Source organism: Pseudochaenichthys georgianus, chromosome 5 (genome assembly GCF_902827115.2).
Source record: "Pseudochaenichthys georgianus chromosome 5, fPseGeo1.2, whole genome shotgun sequence".
Taxonomy (NCBI): Eukaryota; Metazoa; Chordata; class Actinopteri; order Perciformes; family Channichthyidae; genus Pseudochaenichthys; species Pseudochaenichthys georgianus.
The window spans coordinates 35836694-35862196 of record NC_047507.1 but is presented as its reverse complement, the minus strand read 5'-3'; the positions used below and the strand labels follow the sequence as shown (position 1 = coordinate 35862196).

The following is a 25503-nucleotide window of genomic DNA, read 5'->3' as shown; positions in this document are numbered from 1 at the left end:
TGTGCACAGACAGGGCTGCTGTTAACGTCGGTCTGTACAACGGAACTGTGCCAAAACTACGCCAACCGGCTGCGGAGAGAGACTCCCCCCTTCACTGGAGAACTGCGCTAAAACAGCTGATCACAACGTTCACACTCTGTGGTCACGAAGTACTCCACTAGCCCCCCCCCCCCCTCTGTCGACTTTCCTGAAGTACTCCCCCGTTGATAGAAATCAACACGTAATGAATTAAGACCCCACGGTTTGATGATTGATAGGTGTGTGGGTTGTCTTTCATTTTGACACACAGAACAATGTTATAATAAACATAGATACTGTATGTTAAATGGATATATCCGCCTTCTTTGATTTATCTTTCCATTCCCACAACAATATACATAAATAAATGGCATATTTTGGACATAGTTCGAATGGTGATTAATCATGATTAATTAATTTTTAAGCTGTGATTAATCTGATTAAAATGTTTAATCGTTTGACAGCCCTAATATATATACATCAGGGTTTCCGTTAGCCGGTAATTACCGGTTTTTATCTGGTAAAATGTATTTAAAACCAGTAAATTCAAAACCTGCTGGTCAAAATGTCTGGTAATAATTAGGGAGGCTCCGATCGATCGGCCGCCGGTCATTATCGGCCGATATTCACTCTTAATAGTTTGATCGGTGCTCTCTATAAAGGCCGACCAGGAGAGCTGGGTCTGATCGATATGGACATAAACGCGAGTGAAGTATAACCGGACGAGAGAGAGATCAGATCAGCTGCTGCATAATCACCTGAAGCCCCGCCCTCTGTTTAGCGAGCTGCAGGAGCTGCATGAGAAACTGACGTGCTGTCAGGAGAGAGAGGGAGGGAGAGGGCAAAAGAGAGGATCCGTTTCTCCCGTGTTATTATTCAAACTTGATGTAAACTTTTGAATAATGTACGTTATCTACTACAAGTAGTTTGTTTGAATGTAATAATTATGTTGTTTGTGGAATAATTTATTGAAAAATGAATCTGAATTTTTCGATCTGTTACGATTATAAACTGAAGCAATATAAAAATGAGCCCCGTGAACTGAGTTTTAAACATCAGCATATCTGCTCATAGTCCGGTAATTACCTGCTAACGGAAACTCTGCTACACAACTCTTATTATTATTATTGAAACATGACCGGTAAGTTTCAAATTTCTCCGGTAAAATAAATTCTGTCCGAACATTTGACCGGCGAGAAAAAATCCTAGCGGAAACCCTGATATATATATACTGTGGCACATAAAGTTGGAATAATTTAGTTTTCAGACACATTCCATTCCCACTATTTACAAACACAAGCATTTCATGAGAGGAGGTAACTTTATAGGCAACAGTTTATATATTTATATATACATTTTCACTTATTTTATAAGATGCTTGAAGATGTAAGGCATACGATAAGGAATGTTTGTTTGTGCTCTCTGTGAAAACATGGGTTTGTATTTTGAACAATTTACAGGTTATGGTTAAAAGTCAATAAAAAGAAAAAGGATGTTCTGCTCTGTAGCTTTTGTGAATATCACAATAACACCTCTGAATATATGAATGTTTTAAACCTCCAGGATGTATGTCTGTATTCTGAAGCAAAGTGGATACTACAGCACACTTTATTTAGTAGACTCAGACAGATTTCCTTCCGAGCAGTCTCAGTGGAGAGGCCTGCTCCCTTTTCAATCCCACCCACTTGCCCTTGCAGAAAGAATGTGAAGAGCCTTATGGGTGCTGCGTCTGAGAATCACCAGGAGACGAGGAGGAGCAGCGCTGTGCTAATTCAGAACCAAACTTCAGCTCCGTTTGGCACAAAGAGAGGAGAGCGTGGCTCCTCCTCCTCCTCCTCCTCATCCGTCCCGGCTTCAACTGCGCGACGCTCCCAGGAGGGAACAAAGGAAGGAGCACAGTGTTGTCAGTAACAGCCTCGGAGTTACAACACATTAAGACTCATTAATTAGATAAATCAATAATCCCCTCCAAACCTCCACCTCTGCAGCACTTCCTCATGAGGACACACTCTCCCTCCTCCTGCCCAGCATCCAGCTGACCCAGTCCACTTTTACCGTGACATCTTTACACTAGAATGTGCTCTAATGAAAGGTCACAACATCATCACACTGAAACCAGTACCTCAGTTACTGCATTGTTGGACAAAGCCACACATTTACAGTGAGGCGTCACATACAGGCAAGTACATTTTGTTTTATGTGTGTGTACAGTGTTGGACAGCATTAATAATTCAATATCATTCGGATCACAAATTTGCTTTGTACATAATAATAATAATAATACATAATATTATATAGTGCTTTTCCCAGTGCCCAGCTTATAGAACACTTTGTGAATAAGACATATGCAGTCCAGAGTAGTAAATGAATATACATGACAACATATTTAACTGCATTTAGTTCAAGTGAAGAAGAATAACAATATTATAAGTCTTATTTTGATGCAATTTCACCATTTTATTAATGTATGATGCATTAGAACTTTATTCACTTGGAACCAATCCTTTATTTGATGCAGATGTTCACGTTAGCCCAGCGTTTCTCAAATTGTGAAAGGTGGTGCGCATAGATGTGATAGGTGGGTTGCGATTGGACGCGATGAACGGGAAATTGTTATTTATTTTTTTAATAAACTTTTTGGAGCCTGCTCTCACACACACACACACACACACACACACAACTGAAACCATTGGGCGGAGAGCTGTGCACATTCTTCTTCCCTTCGCCACATCTTATCTCTGTGAAATGGGCTTTTCAGCTGTTGCAACACTGAAAACTAAATACAGATCTAGGCTCAACATTGAGCACGACTTGAGAGTGGCATTATCAAGCCTGCAACCGCGTTTTGAAAGATGTGTCGTGCAACACAGGCTCATTGCAGTCACTAATAATCCAGTGATGAGACTCATGCATTCAATTGGTCATTTGCCTTGCTGAATGTATTTCCTGAATGTATGAATGTATTGATCTTAGGGATGTAACGATACCAAAAACTCACGGTACGATAATATCGCGATAACAAGTCCACGGTACGGTATTTATCACGATATTGAATAATAAAAGGGGGGGGGAAATGTCTTTTTTTTTTTTCAATCAACATTTTTTTTACTCGGAAGATGTTTCTTTATTAAATAATAAATCTGATTTGTACAGCATTTTAGTAGGATAGCAGTATTTTAAAGTGTCAAAAACAAAGTGACAGTAACAGACTGGAACAAGAAAACCAGTGTTTGTGTACCTACAGTACTAGTACTACCAAACAAAGTAGGCATTTTCTTTGTGCCTCTGCATCTCACAAATAAACAAGGACATTTAATAATCAGACCCTGCAATAAAAAAAATTAAAGTTTCACTTTAGTTTTTCAAGTAACTCAACTCAAACTCACGAGTCACTCACTCAGCATCATCAGACAGGTTTTTAGGAATATGAGAATGTTCACATTTCCAGGTATTTATAAGCTGGGATGTTTGGGCATTTACAATATCCCCTGCTCTGGAAGAAACTCTCTCGCTTGGTACCGATGTTGCTGGGACAGCAGTGGTCGCGTTAACCGAATATTTTTTTTAGCAATGACAGAAAAATCTGAAAGCAGTCTGTAGTTTTTGACAGATTAGAACAAACTCGGAACAGCGCCAACGTTTCCCCGCAGCGAGGCTCTGGTGTTATGCCGCGTTATGCATGCCCTCCAAAAGGAAATTATATAGTTTCCAAACCGTACTTTACCGTACAGATCAACACATGTCTGGGAGGTTTTGCTTTACGCGGTGTGCGCTCCTGCGAGGTGCATGCACACACGGCATAACACCGCCCCCCCCCGTTGACAGTTCACGAGCGTGCTCTCTCGTGAACTGTTCAGACCCGACGGGTAATAAGGGATTATGACGGACATTTTACGATCGCGAAAAAGTCTAACGCCACCTCAGTGGGACGGAGAGATATGCTTTGGCCATGGGTGACAGCAGTGGGTCAAACTGTTCATCGTCTCTGCACCACTTAAAAAACAATACAGTTATTGCCAAGAAGGTGAGGCTTATTGACAGGGCGAGATATAAATATACTGTTGGTACTTGTCAATGTCTCCAGGTGTGTAAATGTAGCCCTGTAAATATGATGTCCTTTTGTGTTCTGTTGTTTTATGTTCATGTTGTAACCCAAGGGTTCCCAAACTTTTCAGCCCGCGACCCCCAAAATAACAGTGCCAGAGACTGGCGACCCCCCACTATCACGTGGTGACTGGAAGAAAAAGAAAAACGTGTGCACAGGACGCACGCACTAATAGGCGTATCCAAACACGCGCATAACGACAACACACAAGAACAGAACAGCCTGACAACCATGATATGATTTTACATATAGCAATTTAATATAAGATAACAGCAGAACTCGTGAGTCAAAGTAATCTCCATGTGAATTAGGAGAACATTGTTGCGGTGCAAACTGTAAAAATGCATAAAGGTAATAAACATATGAACATTGTTGCTGTGCAAACTTTAAAGACATAAAAGGTCATAATAACTAATATAAACATATGAACATTGTTGCGGTGCATATTTACATTTGGGAAATACGCTATGTTTCAGCGTTAATCTCACCTAATGAGACGGGTGGGCAATATGCATGGAGCACAGCAAATCCATCCTGGGCTTAATTGTGGAGATGGCCACTCGGAGATCATCCTCCACGTTTAGACGAGATCTGTATTTGTTTTTATATATGTCAGTGCCGAGAAAGTCTTTTCGCACAGGTATGTGGAGCCAAACGGCGTCAGCACGTCCATCGCGGCCTTGGAAAGCTGTGGGTATTCCCTCTCAACTGAAATCCAGAACTCAGCAAGCGTCTTCGCATTAAAAGCTGTCTTTAATGTGCGGTCACTTGACAGCTCAGTCAGTGCGTCCTCCATGTCGGATGACAGATGACTTGCGGTCGTTACGCTAAATGGTGATCTGATCCAGTCATATTTTTCCGGAGCTGCTTCCTCTGGGAAATACTTGTTAAAGTGTTCCAGGAGGGCTTGCAGGTGGGTAGTGATAGACTTCTTCACAGAGTTAACACTAAGATCATTTTCCTCTATGAATTCCTCCATCTCAGGAAACATATCAATCCTGCCCATTTCAACTCGCGCAGTCCAGCGACTTTCCACTTTCCTCTTGAATGCGCAGATTGTATCATTCAAGGACATGGTGCTTGTGTTTTCACCTTGCAATGACAGGTTAAGTCCGTTCAGTCTGTCAAATATGCAAGACAAATATGCCAGCCTTGTTAACCAGTCAGGGTCAGTCAGGTGGTCAGCGAGCTGGGACCCATGCTCCGTGAGAAATAAGCGCACCTCGTCCCGCAGTTCATACAGGCGGCTGAGAACATTTCCCCTTGAAAGCCACCTGACTTCTGTGGGGGACAGCAGGCCCTGATGCTCCGATCCCAGTTCGTTGCAGAGATTGGCGAACAGCCTGGTATTGAGTGGACGGGATTTGATGTAGTTGACCATTTTTATCGCCGTCTCAAGAACACTTTAAAGCTCTAGGTTAAGCGTTTTACTCGCTAGAGCTTCTCTGTGGATAATACAGTGCGTAAAGATAACGTGGGGCGCCACTTGTAAGACTCTTGCTTTTAGTCCTCTCTTTTTCCCCAGCATTGCTCCAGCACCATCTGTACACACACCGATGCACTCATCCCAAGACAGTCCCTCTTCTTTTATTTTGTTGTCAAGTTTTGTGAAAATGTCCTCGCCTGTGCACTTTAGCTCCAGCGGGGTGCAAAACAGCATGTCCTCATCAAGTTTCCATCAAAACTGTATCTGGCGAAAACAAGCAGTTGGGCAGAGTTTGACATATCTGTGGATTCGTCTAACTGCAAAGCATATTTCCCTTTCTTCACTCTGTCAATCAGCTGACACTTGATATCCTGGGCCATGTCCGTGATGCGCCGGGATATGGTCCCGTCAGACAGCGGCACTGCTTCCAGCTCCCGTGCCTGTTTATCCCCATGCATTGCCCTACTCATAGCGATAGCAGCAGGTTTAATTAGGGTTTCCCCGATTGTGTGTGGCTTTTTTGCCTGTGCAATTAAATATGCCACCTCATATGATGCCTTTTGAGCCTTGGTAGGGATTGTTGCTTGGTTAGTTATAACTTTCTTTTGGCCTTGCAATTCTCTCTGCTTTCGGCGGAAAAAATCTGCTGGTTTAGTAGCAAGAGAGGGGTGCTTCGTCTTTAAATGTCTGAGCATTTTTACAGGCTTTAAGCTTTCATGTGCAAGAACCTCAGTGCACACTACACATTGGGGATGTTGCGCTTCATTGATAATGAGGCATGTGAATCCGTACTGGATGTATTCCTCTCGATACTTGCGACACTTGGATGAAGGCTGGTCTGACTGCTTATGGACCGCCTTACGGTTGTCGTCTCCTCCTCCTCCTCCTCCTCCTCCTCCTCCTCCCGCGCAATAAGTCGACGGCCTTTGTGATGGCGGCTCTCTGCTCTCCTCCGCTGCCTTCTCCACTGGCCTGTCTGCCTTCTCACTAGTTGGTATTAACCAACGTTTCATTTTGAAAAATGTATTAAAGATCTGTTCAGAAGAAATATACTCGTATAGTTGATGTGTGTTTTACGTTTCTGATATTTACTGTGGTGCTGTAAAGTGACAAAGCTGCAAATGACTGTCGTAAATCTGTCAGAATCAAAATTCCTTTATTTGTCCCACTTACCTATTAAACAGTCTTACATAATACAAAATGTCTATGCACACGTTGTTATTATTATTAATAATAATACAAATAATAATAATTTAAAAATATATTTAAAATGTTTTTGTTTTTTTTAAAACACCTCAGGGGTCACATCAAGAGGATTCTGAAAACATCTCGCGACCCCCCCGGGGGGACCCCCACTTTGGGAACCCCTATTGTAACCTACTTGCTGCCATGTTGGACAGGTCTCTCTTAAAAAAGAGATCGATGATCTCAATGGGACCATCTGGTTAAATAAAGGTTTAAAACAAAAAAATAATATATATATATATTTTTAATGCATTTTTTTTTTTTTTTTTTAATCGCGGTAGATGTTGTCAGTTTCACGACAGTATTGGGACGTTTGTTTACCGCGATATTTGGTATATCGTTACATCCCTAATTGATTTGTTATTGATGTTCTCTATTTTGAACTGATGTTATTTGTTATTGATATTATTTGTTATTATTGACTGATGTGATTTGTTATAACGGCCCGTCCACACAGCGGCGTGCGTTGACGCTTCACCATTCACTTTGAATGGGGTGACGTCACTTTTAGCCGAAATGCATCGTGGGAAGCGACGCAGAGCGTTGCTGGCGTGGCTCGCTGCAAAAGTTGAGCAATGTTCAACTTTTGACGCCTCGGCAGAAGCGTCAGCCAATCGAATCATATGCCAATACAAGCTCTAGCCAATCAAATCGCTGCTTGTGTGTCAGGGGCGGGAGATTCATGTGATTGGTTGTTGGTCGAGTTTCAGACACGCCCGCCGGCAAGCGTCAGCGCACGCCGCTGTGTGGACGGGCCGTTAGATGTAGAACTTGACGTTATTTAAATACGCTTGACAATTTTAAGCTTGGCCTACGATTGATAACACAATTGCATAGTAGGCCCTTTTTCTATACTTTTGGAACTCAGCCCATTTGAGGCAAGGATTGACACCATTGCACTTTTATTTTCTCTATTTCTGAACTGTTATAGAACGATACATTTGACAATGTTAAGCTTGGCCTACCATTTTATTGGAGCGATGAGGGACAGGTGGGGCTTGAAAAAAAGCCCCACAAAAAAGTTTGAGAACCACTGCGTTAGCCCAACATGTGAAAGCAGTGCTGTTTTGATTAACATTTGACAAATAATCATGACTTCAATATTGATCAAAAATGATTGTGATAACTGTTTCAATAATCATGCAGCTCTAATAAAGAACTTCCCAGTTAAACATCCTTTTGAAAAAAAAAAACAGCAAGTTATTTAACCCCACTTTAACTTTGCTCACACATTATGTTCCTTTTAAAGGATCAAAAAGAATGTATACTTGGGTTTGAAAAAATGTAGGACAATAAATACAATTTCCCAAAATACAATGATATCTTCAAGTTGCTTGTTTGTCGAATTCATTCCAAACTAGGGGTGTAACGGTACACGTACCGAAATTATTCGGTACGGGCCCTTCGGTTCGGTACATGTGTGTACCGAAGTGTACCGAACGAATATAACGTTAAACGTAAAAAATTGAGAACGTGAACAACTTCTTGGAAGTAATCTCAGCATTCAGAGTAATTTGCTCCCATTGTGTTCAACGCGTCATAGAGCGAGCAAGTCATTTCATTGGACGAGCTGGTCAGAGGGATGCGTTCAAATGTAGTCAGTAATTTGAGGAACTGTCGAAATGGCGAACACAGATAAAGTTGAGCTCGAAAATCCTCCAGCATCATTGAAGTCTCCGGTTTGGGAACATTTTGGTTTCGCAGTTACGTACAAGGATGACGGACAAAGACAGGTGGACCGAACCAAAGCTGTTTGTCGGCATTGTTCAACTAAAATTGGTTACGCGGCTGGCAATACATCAAAATTGCACACTCATTTGAAAAGGCATCACCCGAACGTGAATATCACCGGTACCAAAATACTGAAGTGCAAACCCAACTCCCACTAGCATTTAAGCCTCCACCAAAAACTTCAGACCGAGCCAAAGCTATTACAAACGGCAAATATCCTTATGTTGCCATGTTAGCAAAGCGCTACCTGGCTGTATCTGCTACTACCTCTGTCCCTAGCGAGAGGGTGTTCTCCACGGCAGGAGACATTGTTAGTGCCAGCAGATCTGCCCTTTCGGCAAGCAATGTGGACAAGTTCATCTTTCTTTAAAAAAACATGAAATGACAAGCAAGTCCTAATGTCAAACTGGCTGCTTCGGTACTAGTACAGTACAGTACAAATACAGATTATTTCACTTCATCGGAAAGCTGCACCTTAATGTTTATTTTATTATATATTTATTTGAGTGAATATTCATAGTTTAATAATAATTAAAAACCCAAAACTAATATTTTATGTTTTGTGAGTACTAGTACAGTAAAGTTCAAATACAGATTATTTCAGTTCATCGAAATGCTGCACCTTAATGTCTATTTTATTATATTTTGTATTTATTTGAGTGAATACATTATTCACAGTTTAATAATCATTTAAAAAAAATATGTTATGTTTTGTGATAATTTTTTCTGCTGTACCGAAAACGTACCGAACCGCACCGTGACCTAAAAACCGAGGTACGTACCGAACCGAAATGTTTGTGAACCGTTACACCCCTATTCCAAACCATAAATAAATAAGGTTAATAAAAAAATAAGTAAATATGGATTTTTCTTGAAATGGAAATACGCGATTAGCAAAACCGCTGTCAATTCATTTTTTCTCTACATTATGCTATCAATTAATCAATTCAGCTCCACTTCCCTTTGTAGATGTGTTGGTCCATTTGTCGGTTGTACACTCGCTCAATAAGGTTATTAAGTTATACAAGGTTCGAGTACATTATAATGCACCTAACATAATGAAGCTTAGCCAAAGAGGAGACAACGAGACTCCATTGAGTCAGGAACCAACTCTCATTGATTGGAGATGGGAAAATGAACACTTGTGTTTGAGAGCAATGTGAAGAAAGTGTTCTCCTCTCTCATCCCACTGGATTGTTTTTGTAGAAAAAATAAATAAACATAACAGTCTGTCAGGGTGAAACATGCTGTGTGAAACTTCTGAATTTTAAAGTATTTCTTGGTTTTCAAATCCATGTTTTCACACCACAAACACCAACACTCGCAGCTGAATCTGTGATCCTGTGATGAAATCATGGTGCCTGTGAAGGAATGTAAGATCATATGCACCTGTAGTTATCTGTAAAGCACTTTTCTTTTAGTGCCATGTGAATGAAGTTATTATTTAAACGTTTCTAGCTTTATTCAAAAGAAGGCTGCCTCAATGATTACAGTGATTTGACACAAACTAGAGCAGTTGTTCAATTTCCTGGTTGATTTAATGTTACATAGCGCTTTGACTCAATTCAGCATTACATTTGTAAAGATCTGGGAACCTCAGAAACAAAAGGATGTTCGACTGTATGCTCCAAATGAATGGTGTCCTTTTCACACTTGTTTCCACTAGATTCATAAAGCAAATAAAGCCGATTGCGAGCTGAACAGTTGTTGCCTTGATGTATTACAGGTAGGGCTGTCAGTCGATTAAAATATTTAATCACGATTAATCGCATGATGTCCATAGTTAATCGCGATTAACCGCAAATTAATCGCACATTTTGTATCTGTTCTAAAGTTTTTAATACTCTTATCAACATATGAGTGGATAAATAAGCGTTATGCAATGTTTGTTTATTATCATTGGAACAATGTAAGTATTCTCCTGAATATTTTCAATACAACAACCTGGAACTTCTCTCTCTTACACTCTCTCCCAACCCTGTGTACTTATTTGCACTGAGCCAGTTGCTCAAACAGACAAGCCTGTTTACAGTTGTCGGCGAAATGCCGCTCCTCTGTCTTCATAACAGTCAAAGCATGAGACTGAAGTTCCCACTGTGGGTCAAATTAATGCGCTGTGATGTGCAGTCGGATGCGATCCGAATTATCTCAAACAGTCCCTCGTCCTCCACAATGTTAATTGTCCTGCAAGCTGTAGCCACTGCTACCCATTTAGCTATCGCTGTTGAAAGCTTGCTGCTCGTAGACGCCGTGTCCAGGAGTCTCCCCGGCAAACGTTCAAGGGTGGTCTGCCGCAAGCGAGCGGCAGGAGCGGGGCTGTCAGCATCAGCTGGGTGCTTGGCTTGCTGTTTAAAACACCTTTTTTTGTATCCATATCTCTCGCTAGAATCTCCCACCATCCAACTAACAACTAATAACAACAACGTCAAGCCTTTGGGCTCTGAAACTACGGGGCGGGCCGAGGACAAATACACATGCGTTAATCGCACATTAAAATAATAAGTGGCGTTTAAGAAAATTGCGTTACTTGACAGCCCTAATTACAGGATATGTGCACTTGCCTCACGTCATCATTTTTATTAAGAAAACTCTCTTCAAGAAAATTTGAATATGAAGTCCACCAATAACTCATTTTGACTCTCGTTGAATGTAAAAATGAGTCTTGATATGTTGCCCAAATCCACACTCATTGTAGTATCCCTGTAGTGCGCTAATACCATGGATGTATAATAAGAACTGGATACAGCGTGGGAGGCGGGGTCTCGTTCTTTCCTATGAGAGCTGCTCATTGGAGCATGACGACAAAATGGCCCAACTTTTGAGAGAGCGAAGCGTCACAGATTACCCATCATGCCTGGCTGTCAGAGCAGAAGCACCCGTATGTGCAGTCACAGAGCATGCACCCCTTAAGCCCCGCCCCCCGAGCTCCCACTCTCAGCTCACTAGAATGAACGGAGAGAGAAAATAAATCTAAATTCGGCTTTTAGTGCATTTTACAACTTTAAGGACTTAAAGGTGGGGTAGGTAAGTTTGAGAAACCGACTCGAGATACACTTTTTGTTATATTCCATGGAATGCTCTTAACATCCCGATAGCAATGAATATCTTAAGTGCTTTGACAACAAATCCATAAGAAATGTCATCTGTGGAAGCTGTGGGACTGTAAAAGGTACAACCAATCATCTGAGCCCAGCTAAAATAACTGGATGGCCTACCTGCCTGTCAGCCTTCCATCTGTGCACAAACTTATCTCGTGCCCTCATTGATCATGTGCGCGCTCGTGTGTTTTGGAGGAGGGGCTCTGTAAGGAAGTAGCAGATTTCTTCCGGTTGTGTATTTTCAAATTCTAGCGCACTCGAGCTGGTTTCTCCAAAATTACCTACCCCACCTTTAATGATTATAATAAGGGCTATACAATAGTTCATACTGGGTAATTTATTTAGTTTAAAAAAAGTTATCCGCTGATTTACAGACGTCTCTTTCCCAATGTTAGTCAATGGTAAAAAGTCTTTCTGGGCCCAGGGACACCACGGACTGATACGGAAGTTGCAGTACCGCCGTTTGGCCACAACGAATATTTTCCTCAGAGTCCGGCGCACTTCCTGGGGACTTGGGTAATACAGGGAAATGACGTATACTAAAAACAGACTTAGTAAAATAGACGATGCAATGCACAAAGGAAATGAAGGCAAAGGAAATTAAAACTGTGGATGGAGGTGCAACTAGGGTGACCAGATGTCCCGCTTTGCGCAGGACTGCACAGCATTTTCACGACTTTTGGTGCGTCCCGCAAATTGAGACGATGTCCCGCATATTTCATTTTGATTGGCTAAAACGCTTTTCTTTAAAATCAGATTTACCAATGGCTGTTGAAAAAGCAGGGAAGGCTATCATCACGGGGGTGTGTTTGCTGTCAATCAAACTGTAACACACGGCGGGTGCTGGTCAAGTGTTAACCAATGAGAGTAACTCACTCACACACACCACCCCCGCGGCCCCCGCCAAACAACAACAACGAAAGTCAGTCAATAACGCAGGCGAGGCAGCAGGTTATGGAAAATGGAGGAAACTGAAACTACAGCTAAGAAGAAAAGATGCACATACAACACAGACTGGGAAGACATTTACCCGTGGGTGCAGCCAGTGCAGGGCGACTCTCAGAGAGTTTTTTGCAATCTTTGCAAGAGTCATTTTTCAATTTCACATGGCGGTGAATACGACGTCAAAAGACACCGAGAATGCGATTCTCACAAGAAACGTGTCGCTCAAAAAGAGACATCCCACTCTATGGAGACATTCCTACTCAAACCAAAAAGTGATGGCCACTCAGACAAGGTAACAGCAGCAGAAATAACCAGTGTTTACCATACAGTGCAACACTCCCATTCATACCGGTCAAATGACTGGTAACAAGCTAGCGCCGACCATTTTTCCAGACTCTGAGATAGTAAAGAAAATGTCATGTGGTCGTACACAAGCAGCGTCCATAATAACAGATGTGCTTGCCCCTGCCTCTGTGGAGAGTTGTTTGACAGAGTTAAAGTCACCAGTGGTTCTAGGTGACAAAATAGTCCACATACTGCTATTTTATTTTATGTATTATTATGTTTTTGTTCCCTCCCGGCCAGTTTTCATTTGTACTTATGGTTTTATTTGATCTATTAATTTTTGTTGTGCCTACTTTTACAGGTAATACACTAGTTGAATTAGGAAGATGCATTTATAAACACTTGAAGTGAATAATGCCTGCTGCCTTGGTTAGCCTTAGTTTACTTTTCTTTACCCTCCGGTATCACTGTGGACGTTTTTGTCCATATGGGTAATTTTTCACTTTTCATTTTGCAATAACTTTGGTTGTGTTGGTGCAAACGGCCTGCATTTTTGTAACAAGGCTATTTTCTCGATCTATTTTGGAATTCAATTAAAAGAAAATCAAATCGGTCTTTAATTCACTGTGTAACAAATCGACTACGCAAATTAGTCATTCGAGACAAAAATGTCCACTGCAAAAGACTTTGATAAATACATTATATTAAAAGGTTTTTTTTTTCACAACTTTTTTGGGTTCAATCTTTAAAGCAACTTCCGCCCTAATAGAAAATACCAAAAATGTAATCATTTTCAGGATTTTAACCCTTTCAATGCCATTTTGAAAACATGAAACCGCTGGTTTTTTTCATGATGAAAACAGAGAAAGTGAGTTATTTTCCCAAAAATACATATCTGGAGACTGGCTCTTTTTTTTATAACAGTCTTGGATATGTCAAAGATTAGCAACAAAATGGATTTTTTTGCATTATTAGTTTTTGCACAAAATCAGATTGAACAAAAAAGTTACAAATTAGTCATTCGGGACAAAAAAGTCCACTTCCAAAAACTGCTCTAAAATGACAACAGATTAATATTTTTTTAAACTTTTTGGGGTTAAATCTTTCAATCAACTTCAGTCCTGATCAAAAATACCAAATGTTAAATTATGTTCAGGATTTTAACCCTTGAACTGCCAGTTTGAAAACATGAATTTGCGTTTTCTATGAAAAACATGCACAAAAAAGCAGTTATTTTCCATATAATAAATGTTGGGAGGTTTGGCTTTTTTTTTTTTTAATCACAGTCTTGGATATGTCAAAGATTAGCAATAACATTTATTTTGGTTGATTATTAGTTTTTGCACAGAATCAGATTAGACAAAAATGTCCCATCCACTTCCATTATAGCCACATCTTTTGATCTCTCGCCATACCGGTATAAAATCATGCATTTTGTAATGTTAGGGTTTTATATTGGAGGAAAATAGTTCAATTTGTCCTTTTTACTGTATGTGACATTTTACATTGAATTACATGCTTGTCATGTCTTGGTTTACAGTTTACAGCATTCGCAATTTCCCCCTCATCTCTTTACCTTTGATGTGTGTGAGAATGTAGGAGTAAGTGTTCTCTCATGACATTTTGTTTTTCATTTGTGCTGTTGCATGTGTCTTAGAGGTAAACAGAGGTATGATCTTGACCCAGCTTGACCTTGTTGTTTTGAATTGTTTGGAACTTCAAAGGCTTTGATAATGTCTCTTTAGCATACAAACATACACAGCCATACATGCACTAAGTCAATAAGCGAACACCTGGCTGCAAAGCCAGATCCATAAATATGTGTAGTTTGGCTGGCTGGTCGTTTAATTCCTGTGATACGCAACAAGCGAGTAAGATGAAGAGGCGCTTCTCTGTGGAAGAAGCTAGGGATATGGTGATGCAGCCGGCAACCTCCAGCGAGCTGCTTGACTCTTCTTCTGAATCAGAAACAACCTCAGAAGAAGAATGTGATGTGGAGTTTGTAGTGGAGTCTGATCCTTCTTCTTCTGACCCTTCCACTGAAACTGCAGAGGAAACAGAAGATTCTGGCAGTGGGTGGACATCAACAAATTGTGAAATCTGGTCTCCCTCTAAGAACGACACGCTGCGCTACATTCCCGCTGCCAGAGGTTTGGTTCCAGGGCCCACGCGTTATGCCATTACAAGAATTGATGACGTGGAATCCTCCAATTTATTTTTCACTGCTGAGATCATCAGTAGTATTGTCGACATGACAAACTTGCAGGGGGGATGTTCGGTGGCAAACTGGAGTGATGCCACAGATATTCGTGCATACATCGGTCTCCTGATGTTGGCTGGAGTGTACAAATCGAAGGGCGAATCCACCCGCAGCCCCTGGGATGACCACAGTGGACGTGCCATCTTCCGTGCCACAATGACCCACACCAAATTCCGGTTGATGAATACCACCCTCTGGTTTGACGACAAGCTGATGAGACCTTCCTGTCACAGAGAAGACAAGCTTGCCCCCATCCGCTCTCTCTGGGAGAAGTGGACACATCGCCTTCCGATGCTTTTCAACCCTGGTGAAGATGTGTGTGTGGATGAGCAGCTTGTCCCCTTCAGAGGCCGCTGCAAATTCTGGCAATACATACCAAGCAAGCCAGCAAAGTATGGGCTACAAATCTGGATCACCGCTGACGTTGAAACCTCCTATGCCTGGAAGTGCCAGATTTACACCGGTAAAGCTGCTGGCAGTGCTGCCGAGGTGGGCCAGGGAAAGCGTGTCGTCCTGGAAATGACAGAGGGGCTCCAAGGGATCACTGTGACTTGTGACAATTTGTTCACGTCATATGCACTTGTGCTTTTTACTGCTGTGGATCCCTCCTGGAAGCAAGCCAAGTCCTTCAGGAGGAGGCTTTTCTTGGAGGAGTTGGGGAGATCTCTGGTGTCTGCAAAAATCATGCGGAGAAAGCATCCACCTCGTACACCGGCTGCTGTTACCATAGTGGCGGACATACAGGCCTCGGCAGCTGCCCCCGACACCGGCACAACCGCAAGCGGCTCCACAAAAAAGAGGGGACTGTGCTGGATGTGCACTGGGAAAAGTTTACCTGCAGAGAGCACCAAATCCCCTGCTGCAGGTTCTGCTGGATGAACTGATCTCTCTCTCTCTCTCTCGCACGCACATACACACACACACATTATTTGATACACACACACATTATTTGTAGATTTTTTTTCCGGGGGGGGGGGGGGGGGGGGGGGGTGGTGCTGTTGAGAGGGTGTCCCACACAAACATACTCCTTGTCCCACATTTGGTTTGTTGGGACCTGGTCACCCTAGGTGCAACAGCCAGAGTAAAACCTGTGAAACCATAAGGAAACTTCAAAAAGCATTGAACTTTCTTTTTGATAAGTTGAATTTCCATCTGCTGTAGTTTGATTGATGTCCGACTGACATCAGTTAGTAGCATATGTTGTGGAATTGGGGTACAGCTGCAGTGTCTTTTCTATTCATATATCAAAATCAAAAGAGTGGTCTGAGAATGATGGTGATGAGTCATTAATTGTGCTCGCAAACACAATGTCATTAAAAACCAGCTAGTTATTGTTTCCTTTAAAGCAGTTGCATGACATTTCTATGGTGTCACTATGTAATTCGCCTGCATGTATCCTATTGATCCAATATATATTGTATTGTAAATGCTGCCAAAGAAATCACAGATCAGGCTTTTTTAAATGCACGTATCATAATAACTTGTGATTTCACTTTGATACAGAAAATAGTCATTTTCAACTCGCTGCATTACTACCAGCAGTGGAGTTCCTCTTTACTAAAATGTACTTTACTCAATGACCACTTTATTAGGTACACATGTACATTTTATACAAACCAATACTCTGCACCCAGACTTTGCAAAGACAATTATTAAATGTAATTGACACTGTCATCTTATCTATTTAAACGTATAAACTAGGGCTGTCAGTCGATTAAAATATTTAATCGCATGATTGTCCATAGTTAATCGCGATTAATCGCACCTTTTTGATCTGTTCTAAATGTACCTTAGAGGAATGTGTGTGTGTGTGTGTGTGTGTGTGTGTGTGTGTGTGTGTGTGTGTGTGTGTGTGTGTGTGTGTGTGTGTGTGTGTGTGTGTGTGTGTGTGTGTGTGTGTGTGTGTGTACAACAGGTGTGTATTTGAAAGTTTCGCTGTAAGATGTTATCGTCACACTGTCTCCTCAATTAAGAAGGTTACGTTTTTGTAAAATGACAGAAGGGGGTCATCTGCACGCTATAATTATCACAAAAGGCTTTCAGAAAGAAACACTGTGTTCAAAACTGGGTGTCTAAATACAAACAAAAATGACTAAGTGTTACAAATATATACACATGTAGTGTTACACAAATAAATGATCAGTGGAGTAAAGGTGCCATGCAACACTTGCTGGTATTTTAACTTACTGTTGTTTGATCTACAAACAGCTGCTGAAAACATCTGGCATCATGTATTTATTCTGCATCAGCATGAATATAAACTGCAGATGATTATTTTCAGTATTACTTTTTAAGTATGTATTAAAATAAAATAAAAAGTGTGCTTTGGGGCTGCATGATTTTGAAAAAATATGATAGCAATTATTTTGAAGAGATTACAATTGGGATGGGATTCCTCACATGAGGTGACCATTTTTTTTAAACTAATCAATTTAAAATTGATAAAGGAGGATCCATAATGAACAAAGACATGTTCTTCAGTCTGTAGAAAATGAGGTTGAGGTTGAAAAAAAAAAAAAGGTATTTTAACACATATGTTGCATTTAACAAATACATGTGCAACCCTGGACTTATACAATCTAATAAAACGTCACTACTCCTATTTTAGCCGTTTTAACATTCTTGCAAACGGGGAAAAAGTTGTTATTCTTCACTAAGGAGTCCTAGTGCAGCAGCAGTTCTGCAAACAAGACACTAAAAACGTTTTCCTTATCACAAATAAGGAGAAAGTAGTAACTATGTCACATTCAGATTAGTGTGTTCAGATGACCTGATGCACGTCTTATTTATGGGGGAAGAGACCGACACAGGTACCACATGCAACAACAACAAAAAATAAAGCACTGCCGGGGCCCCCCCCGTCCCCCATCCCCCGAGAGGTGTTCTACCACTGGGTCACTGTGCCTCCTGCTGATCAAACACTGCACACTGTCATCCTGAGGAGAATTCAACAAGCATCCTTTAAGCGTATTAAAAAACACAAAAGCCTCTAGATGAGAAGCTATTAAAGACATTTCTTTCTATTGTTGCACATTGTTAATCCAATTAAAGACGATTTAAAGAAAAATGCGTCTCCATCCCGACATCATCCAGGAGGGTACCTACAAAACACCCTGTAGCCAAAGCCGTCACTCTAAAGCTCAAGTTCTTTATTTATCATAATCAAAATGAAAGAAGTGGTTGATGGCAATGGAAACCTAAGGTCTCCCTCAAACAATGATAATTAAATATGTATAACAAAGAAAAAAAGAGCATTCAAATAAAAAACTGAAGGTAACTTTAAACAAGAAAAGTGATAAAGTATGACAAAGAAATATATATAATAAAGTTATATAAATAAGATTTGTATTGCAAATGATTAAACAAAGTGTAAGGAAATTAGTAAGTGAATATTAATACAATCAAATACTGTAAATACATGTATATTTTATGCACAAATCATGCAAGTCAGAGCACAATGACTTGGATTGGCTCTTGGCAACCCACATCATTGTTGTGCAAAATAGAAGATTATAAAATAGTAGATATTAATAGCACATGTAAACTAAATCCAAACATGAATGTAATAAATGTATATGCATTATGATAAGTTTAAATATAGGTAAAAGTATATATAAAAGGAATCTAATATACAGAAGTCAAAATATTATACGGAAACCTGTGCAACTTTTGTATGAAAGGTCTGTGCAAGTGTCCGAAAATGGGAATTAATACACTTAATGTTAACAGGAATTAATGTATAAGCATTATGGTAAGTACATGTTTATATATGTTTACAAAAGAGGAAGTAGTTGTAACCCAGAAATAAAACATACATGTAAAAAGTATAAATATGTTGAGAAAACGTGTTTTTCATAATCATAATGACCATGCATTTGACCATAAAATCATACCACAAGGATGTGTGTTACTTCAATTGCAGATTAATTGCAACTAGTGAATACATCTATGCCATTTTCTCAGTATGAATACAAAGGAGTTCAACAGTTCTAAATTAGTGAGTTTCTTGTGTACCATTTTCTGAATTGTAAGGTGTCCTTGGGTGCTTTGAAAGGTGCCTTAAATAAAATGTATTATTATTATTATTGAGCTAAAGTATATTCAAATACCAACATTTATTCAGAAAATATGTAACTCTTTCCCATATGCATTAACATTAAATCACATCACAAAGATTGGGGTCAGGTTATGGCCCATTCTTTTGTCTGTTGCCCCCCTGCTGTCCAACCTGGCCAGGTGAAAGTGTGGGACAGATGGAAAAACACCACCACTTCAAAACCCAATGTACTTGAATAACTCAATGTACTTCCACCACCACTTCATGACTCAATGTACTTGTACCACCACTCCAAGACTCCATGTACTTGCATGACTCATTGTATGCACCGCACACACACCTGGCTGCTGCAGCTACACATGTTAAAAGAGGCTAAGTAGCTAACAACCTAGCTTACACCTCTTTCAGGTTTTAGCCATAATATCCATGCTAACAGACGCAGGGGCTAACACACAGCTAGCTTGAATGTTGCCAGCCCAGCCAATGAATTGCCACAAGTTGGGAGAGGGCTAGCTAGGAGGAAAATAAATAAGTTCCCAGGATGAAAAACACAAAACACACAGCGACAGGGAAAAGGAGACACAGTGTCCTATTTCATGTTAGCACCCCGTTGCTACCGAGCTAGCTTTCTCCGCTAGCTGTGTAATGTCACTGCATCGCTGTTGTAAATACATTATAACAGCTCCTCTCCTTTACACGTGTGGACAGCCTCTAAAACTCCTTCTCGGGGACATCTCTCCACCAAAAAACCCTCCCGGCGGACAGCTCACCTGCACCGGACACCGGACAGACGCTCTCACCGGCGAGACATCACCCCTGTTAGCCCGAAAAATACACTGGCGCTTTTTATTTCCAAGGACACAAAATCGCCATGACAGTTTAGAAAAATGCATAAAAAATTAGCAGGCAGGGGAGGGAGGGAAGAGAGAGAGAGAGAGAGAGAGAGAGAGAGAGAGAGAGAGAGAGGAGAGAGAGAGAGAGAGAGAGAGAGAGAGAGGAGAGAGAGAGAGAGAGAGAGAGAGAGAGAGATGGGGAGCTGGAGGGGAGGGGAGGGGAGGCGAGGAAGGAGGAGGAGGAGGAGGAGGAGGAGGAGGAGGAGGAGGAGGAGGAGGAGGAGGAGGAGGGATGAAAAGAGGAGGAGTGCAATATCTATTTAATCCACATAAAGCGGAGTTTATTCAGTCTGGATGCCGGAGTCCTGCACACTTTTTCCAGTCTAGACACCACACACACCTCCACAAAAACATCCAAAGTTAAGGGGGCTTCTTACCTAAAATGGCCACTGCAGCAGCCAAAACAAAAACAGCTTCTCTTATTTTATTTGGTGGAAGTTTAGCGGCGGTGTGACTGCTGCAGCCAGCCTAACCTGATCATAGTGGAGGCTCAACTTTTCACATTTGTCCATTGGCTGCAGCTAGGCGCAGCTGGCTCCATGCATATTTCCATTGGCCCTGCAGCTGTCAAGCAAGCGAACCCGGAGCGAGTGTGTCCCGGGTTTGTCTGAGAGCCATCGCGGCAGCCCCAGGCAACACCATTGTGTATTGTGTGTGTTTTTTCTCTCCCTTCCTGGTGATTCGCATTGCGTGTTGTTTATTCTAGGTGGTGGTGTTGTTCTGTTGTTGTCCTTACCGCAGACTCGCATGGAAATCCTTCTCGTTCCGGGGGAAGCTTCCCTCCGCACCGCCCGGCTGGCTCCTGCTGTCATTGAAGGGAAAGAAGGAGAGAAAAAAACAAGAGGGGAGCGTTCAGTTTTAACCCCCCCGATGCAACAAAACGAAGGGGTTTACATTTCTCCTCTGCCGGCTGCATCCACCAATCATGTCGCTTTTTTACTCCTCCATCATTACCGGGTCTGAAGGGCGGAAGAAAAGAAACAAGACATTCCACGTCGTTTGCAGATCGGGTTTCGTTTCCCGGATGTTCCGTTTATTTGGTGGGCTTCAAATGTTTAATGTGGATGCAATGTGCGTTTGTTTTCATTCTGGGCTTATGAAGTTGTTGTGGACCTACAACGTGCCTCTTCAAACTTCACCTGAAGTATGTGGGCTTGACCTGCCAGTCACTTTCTCCCTAAAACTGTTAAAGGCACACTAAATAACATCTTCTGAGGCCAAAATAAAAATGAACATGCCTATAGCATCTTCCCCCATGACCCAAATAAACTCCAGTTGTAATTTCTGTCCACAGAGAGACATTATATAGGCGAAGACAAATGGGAAGTTGTGGCCAGGCGATATTTTGTTCAATACATCTTTATATCCGGGGTATTCATGTGTCATAAAAGCACATTACTATTTCATTACAGGATTATAATGGCCAAAATAATTCACAATATCTATATGAAGTTGGAAATTAATAAAAGGCTATCAGTCAAACTAATTTTAACTTAAAGTATCCTATGTTAACATCGTGTAGTAGGTTGGTCTATGATAGTGTATTCTTACCTTTATTCTTGTGTATTTGAGATATACTCTATATATAAATATCTTTCTTTTGTTGATCTGTATCTATTTACTGTTTGGTTATTTTGTTTTTTATTTTGTAACTCGTGCTTTGCTGCAGTAATAAAACGATGTCCCAAGTTTGGATCAATAAATTAAATATGTCAACTTTGTTTATTGTGTGCTTTGTCTTCTTTTTTTAGCAATATAATTCCCCTAAAAAGTTTAGGGAGGTGTAGAGAGTCAGCAACCACAACCAAAAAAGTGTAATTTAAGAGGCTCTGGATTATTTATCATAATGTGTATTATTAACATATCAGTAAAATCAGGATTCCTTTAGATGTTCTCCAGCAGGGAAATGTAAAGGGTTACAGCAAAAGTGACAGTGCAGATAAAAGGCAAAAAAAGGGTTAGCTGACATTTAATATTTAAAGACACGCAAAGTAGTGAACAACATTATAAAAAGGTTCCTGTTTACACATCCATGGTTAAAAATAATAAGTGAACCTATATAGGTGTTGAGATGGTGTATAATGTATGTATCTCAACTTCTACTGTGATAACATTTTTTAAAGCGGAAATAGTCAATCAATCCCAATTTAAGATAGACTTTACTGAAACTTTCAGCTACATCACATGATCTTAATAAGTGAACAGACTACTAAATTGTCTTGCATGTTCAGAACTGTAGCTAGTATAACCCTTAGCAATAGCAATAATGAAGTCTCATTCAAGAAAAGCTTAAAAAAGAAAACTAACACCCACCGTGTGTGCTGACCTCCAGAGGTGTAACTTGTCACCTTGCTGCAGAGAGCTGTGATGTACAGGTGTTCTCTTAGGCGTGTCACCGTGACATCACTGTGGGTGTGTTTACAGGTGCAACAGACTTATGACCACACCAAAACACACTTTCTTATTTTCTTTTTTATAGAGATCCTCCCCTTAGTTTGATAAGATTTACAAATACCCTTTCAATAATCAGAAGCAGCAATCCTTTAATCAACCCACAGGGGAAATGTTTACAATAATTAGTCCAATGTGGTTTTTCACACACTTTCTTTAGAAGCAAATCATTTTTAAATAGTCTGAAGATGTCTCATATTTCACTGTAAAGGCACTTCTCAGTGTTTGTGCACTGTCAGCGTCAGGGTTTCCATATCCTTGGTGAGTTGCATGCTGGATTATGATTGGTTTCCAAAATAGTTTGTGGTGTCACAAAATCCTGCTTATTAAACTCCGATTTAGCCTCCATCAGATGATTGTTAAAACAAACTTTGTACAGATTGCTCTGCAGAGTTAATAATTGAATTGACAAGCCAAAGAGTAGAACGGGAGAATATAAACATTTCATAAAAGTACAAGGGAATGATTCAAACATCAAGAACTTTTAGAAAATCTCCCGAAAGTGCATCAGCTATTGCACATCATCAGAAACATCTCTGTTTGGCAACCTTAAGTTAGGATTGCTTTCTTAAAAGTTGAAAATGTATTAAAGGTATGTATGAACAGGCCTTTTTTATTATGTGCTTGCTTTTTATTTAACATGTCAGTAAACTATTTTATTTTGCCTCTTATCGGCACTTATCCTGCAGTAGTAACGCTGTAAATGTCCCGCTGTAGATGAATAAAGGATTTCTAAATTAAAAGTCTATCATTCAAAGCCTTAAATATTGATGTATACATAAATAAATACATGTGATTAAAAATCAAATCCACAGACTACAAGAGCAGCCTTGTTCTTCAACAGCAATATAACGTCAATGTCACGATTTGTCTGTGTTGTGTTTTGTCTTGTCTAGATCTGTCTTTGGTTTTCTGTCTGTGTTTTCCCTCCTACCTGTTTTCCTGATTGTGTTCACCTGGTGCCCCTGTGTTTTCTCCTCCCTCCTCACCTGTCTCTTGTTTCCTTGATTAGTCCTGTGTGTATTTTAGTTCTGGTTTTTCTGTCTGTCTTTGTTAGATCGTTGTTTGTCTGTGACTGTGTTCACAGGGTAGTGTTCTGTTTTGTCACCTAAACCTTAAATAAAGGTATTTTTCTGTTCAATCTGCATTTGGGTCCTGCCTGCTTCACTCACCCTAACAGAAAGATCTAACCAAAGATGGGCCCAGCAGATCAATTTGAGGTGGATTTACTCAATTTTACTTTTTCATTGGCTTGCTGCTATGGTAGGTGGAGGGGAGCGTCCAGTGTTCTGCAGAAAGAGGCTGCTCTGGCAGAGGCTCACGAGGTGGCAACAGTGGATCCATGTTCAGTGAAGTTCTTGCCTGGCTGGATTTTGGACTTCCTGTCGACATGTGATTCCCGGCCTGCTAGCCCCAGGCATGCTAGCCCCCTGCCTCCCAATTCCCAACCTGACACCATACGTCTCGGTGTGTTCCGTCTGGAGTCAACCCCTGCTTCTTCCCCATTTCCTGCTCCTGTCCAGGAGCCGTTCTTGGGTACTCGTCTGGCTTTTGGAGGTCCACGGAGCCTACAAAAAGCTCCTAAGAGAAGGAGTCGCAAGTCCAGGCTAGCAGCCTGAGCCCCAGAAGCCATGCTTCGGGCTCCAGTACAGGCCCCAGCAGCCATGGTTCCAGCTCCATTACCGGCCCACACAGCCATGGTTCCGGCCCCAGTTCTGGCCCCAGCAGCCATTGTTCCGGACCCAGTTCTGGCCCCAGCAGTCATGGTTCCAGACCCAGTTCTGGCCCCAGCAGCCATGGTTCAGGCTCCAGAACCGGCCCACAAAGCCATGCTTCCGTGCACCAGTACCGGCCCACACAGCCATGCTTCCGTGCTCCATTACCTGGCTCACACAGCCAGGGTCCAGGCATCTGTTCCGTGCCCAACAGCCATGGTTCCGGCTCCAGAACCGGCCCCAGCAGCCATGGTTTCGGCTCCAGTACGGGCTCTCCGGCCGACGCCAGCTCCCCGTGTCCTGTCGGTGTACCGGCCGACGCCAGCTCCCCGTGTTCTGTCGGCGAACCGACCGTCTCAAGTCTCCTCTTAAGGTCCTTCTCAAGTCCCCTCTCGAGTCCCCTCTCGAGTTCCCTCTCCAGTCCCTACTCAAGTCCCTACTCAAGTCCCTACTCAAGTGCCGCTGGAGGTTCCGCTGGGGGTCCTGCCAACTCCATGTCCTGTCCCGTTGGGGGTCCCGCCGACTACTCTTCTGCCGGGGGTCCTGCCAACCCTATGTCCGGTGCCGTTGGAGGTCCCGCCGACTACCATCTGCCGGGGGTCCTGCCAACTCAATGTCCTGTCCCGTTGGGGGTCCCGCCGACTATTCTTTTGCCGGGGGTCCTGCCAACCCTATGTCCTGTGCCGTTGGAGGTCCCGCCTACTACTCTTCTGCCGGGGGTCCTGCCAACCCCATGTGCTGTTCCGTTGAGGGTTTCGTTGGGAGTCCTGCCAACTCCATGTCGTGTCCCGTTGGGGGTCCCGCCGACGCCTGCTCCATCGTGGGTTCCACTGACACCAGCCCAGGTTCCGTCCAGGGTCTCGTCTACGTCTGACCCGCCGGGGGTTCCATCAGCTCCTTCCCGTCCTCGGGCCCGGCCCCCTGACTCTTCCAGCCGCGGTCTTCCGCGGTCTTCCCGTCCTCCAGACCCCCTCCACCCTGGTGGCCCTAGTTTTGGGTCCTGCCTGCTTCACTCACCCTAACAGTCAATTATACCAAAGTCAGATAAACCTTCCTTCTGGCTGGAAAATGTTGTTTTAGATGTGCAAAGGTATTATCAGCTAAATGACTTAGTATCAAAAATAAAAGTACTCAGCATACACAATGGCTGTTTATTATTAGAGTTATTCGATCTGTATTACCAATCATCATCATAACACGATGTTTGTCAAGACTGGGTTCATTTCATTTAATTTCAAACATGAAACATAACACCATAAAACAATAAAGGACAT

General features: G+C 41.8%; 1 protein-coding gene across 3 annotated transcripts in view; it reads right to left on the bottom strand.

Annotated features, from left to right (window-relative positions):
• The window catches only part of chd6 (chromodomain helicase DNA binding protein 6), a 147512-nt gene extending 126100 nt beyond the window's left edge, over positions 1-21412 (bottom strand). For 2 of the 3 annotated variants that reach the window (XM_034083224.1, XM_034083226.1), the window contains exon 1: positions 19941-20036. The gene's annotated coding sequence lies outside the window, so the exon portion shown is untranslated. Of the gene's footprint in view, positions 1-19940; positions 20037-20799 lie in introns of those variants that run through there. The other variant, XM_034083223.2, reaches the window with a different exon arrangement.
• Positions 21413-25503: the final 4091 nt, after the last annotated feature.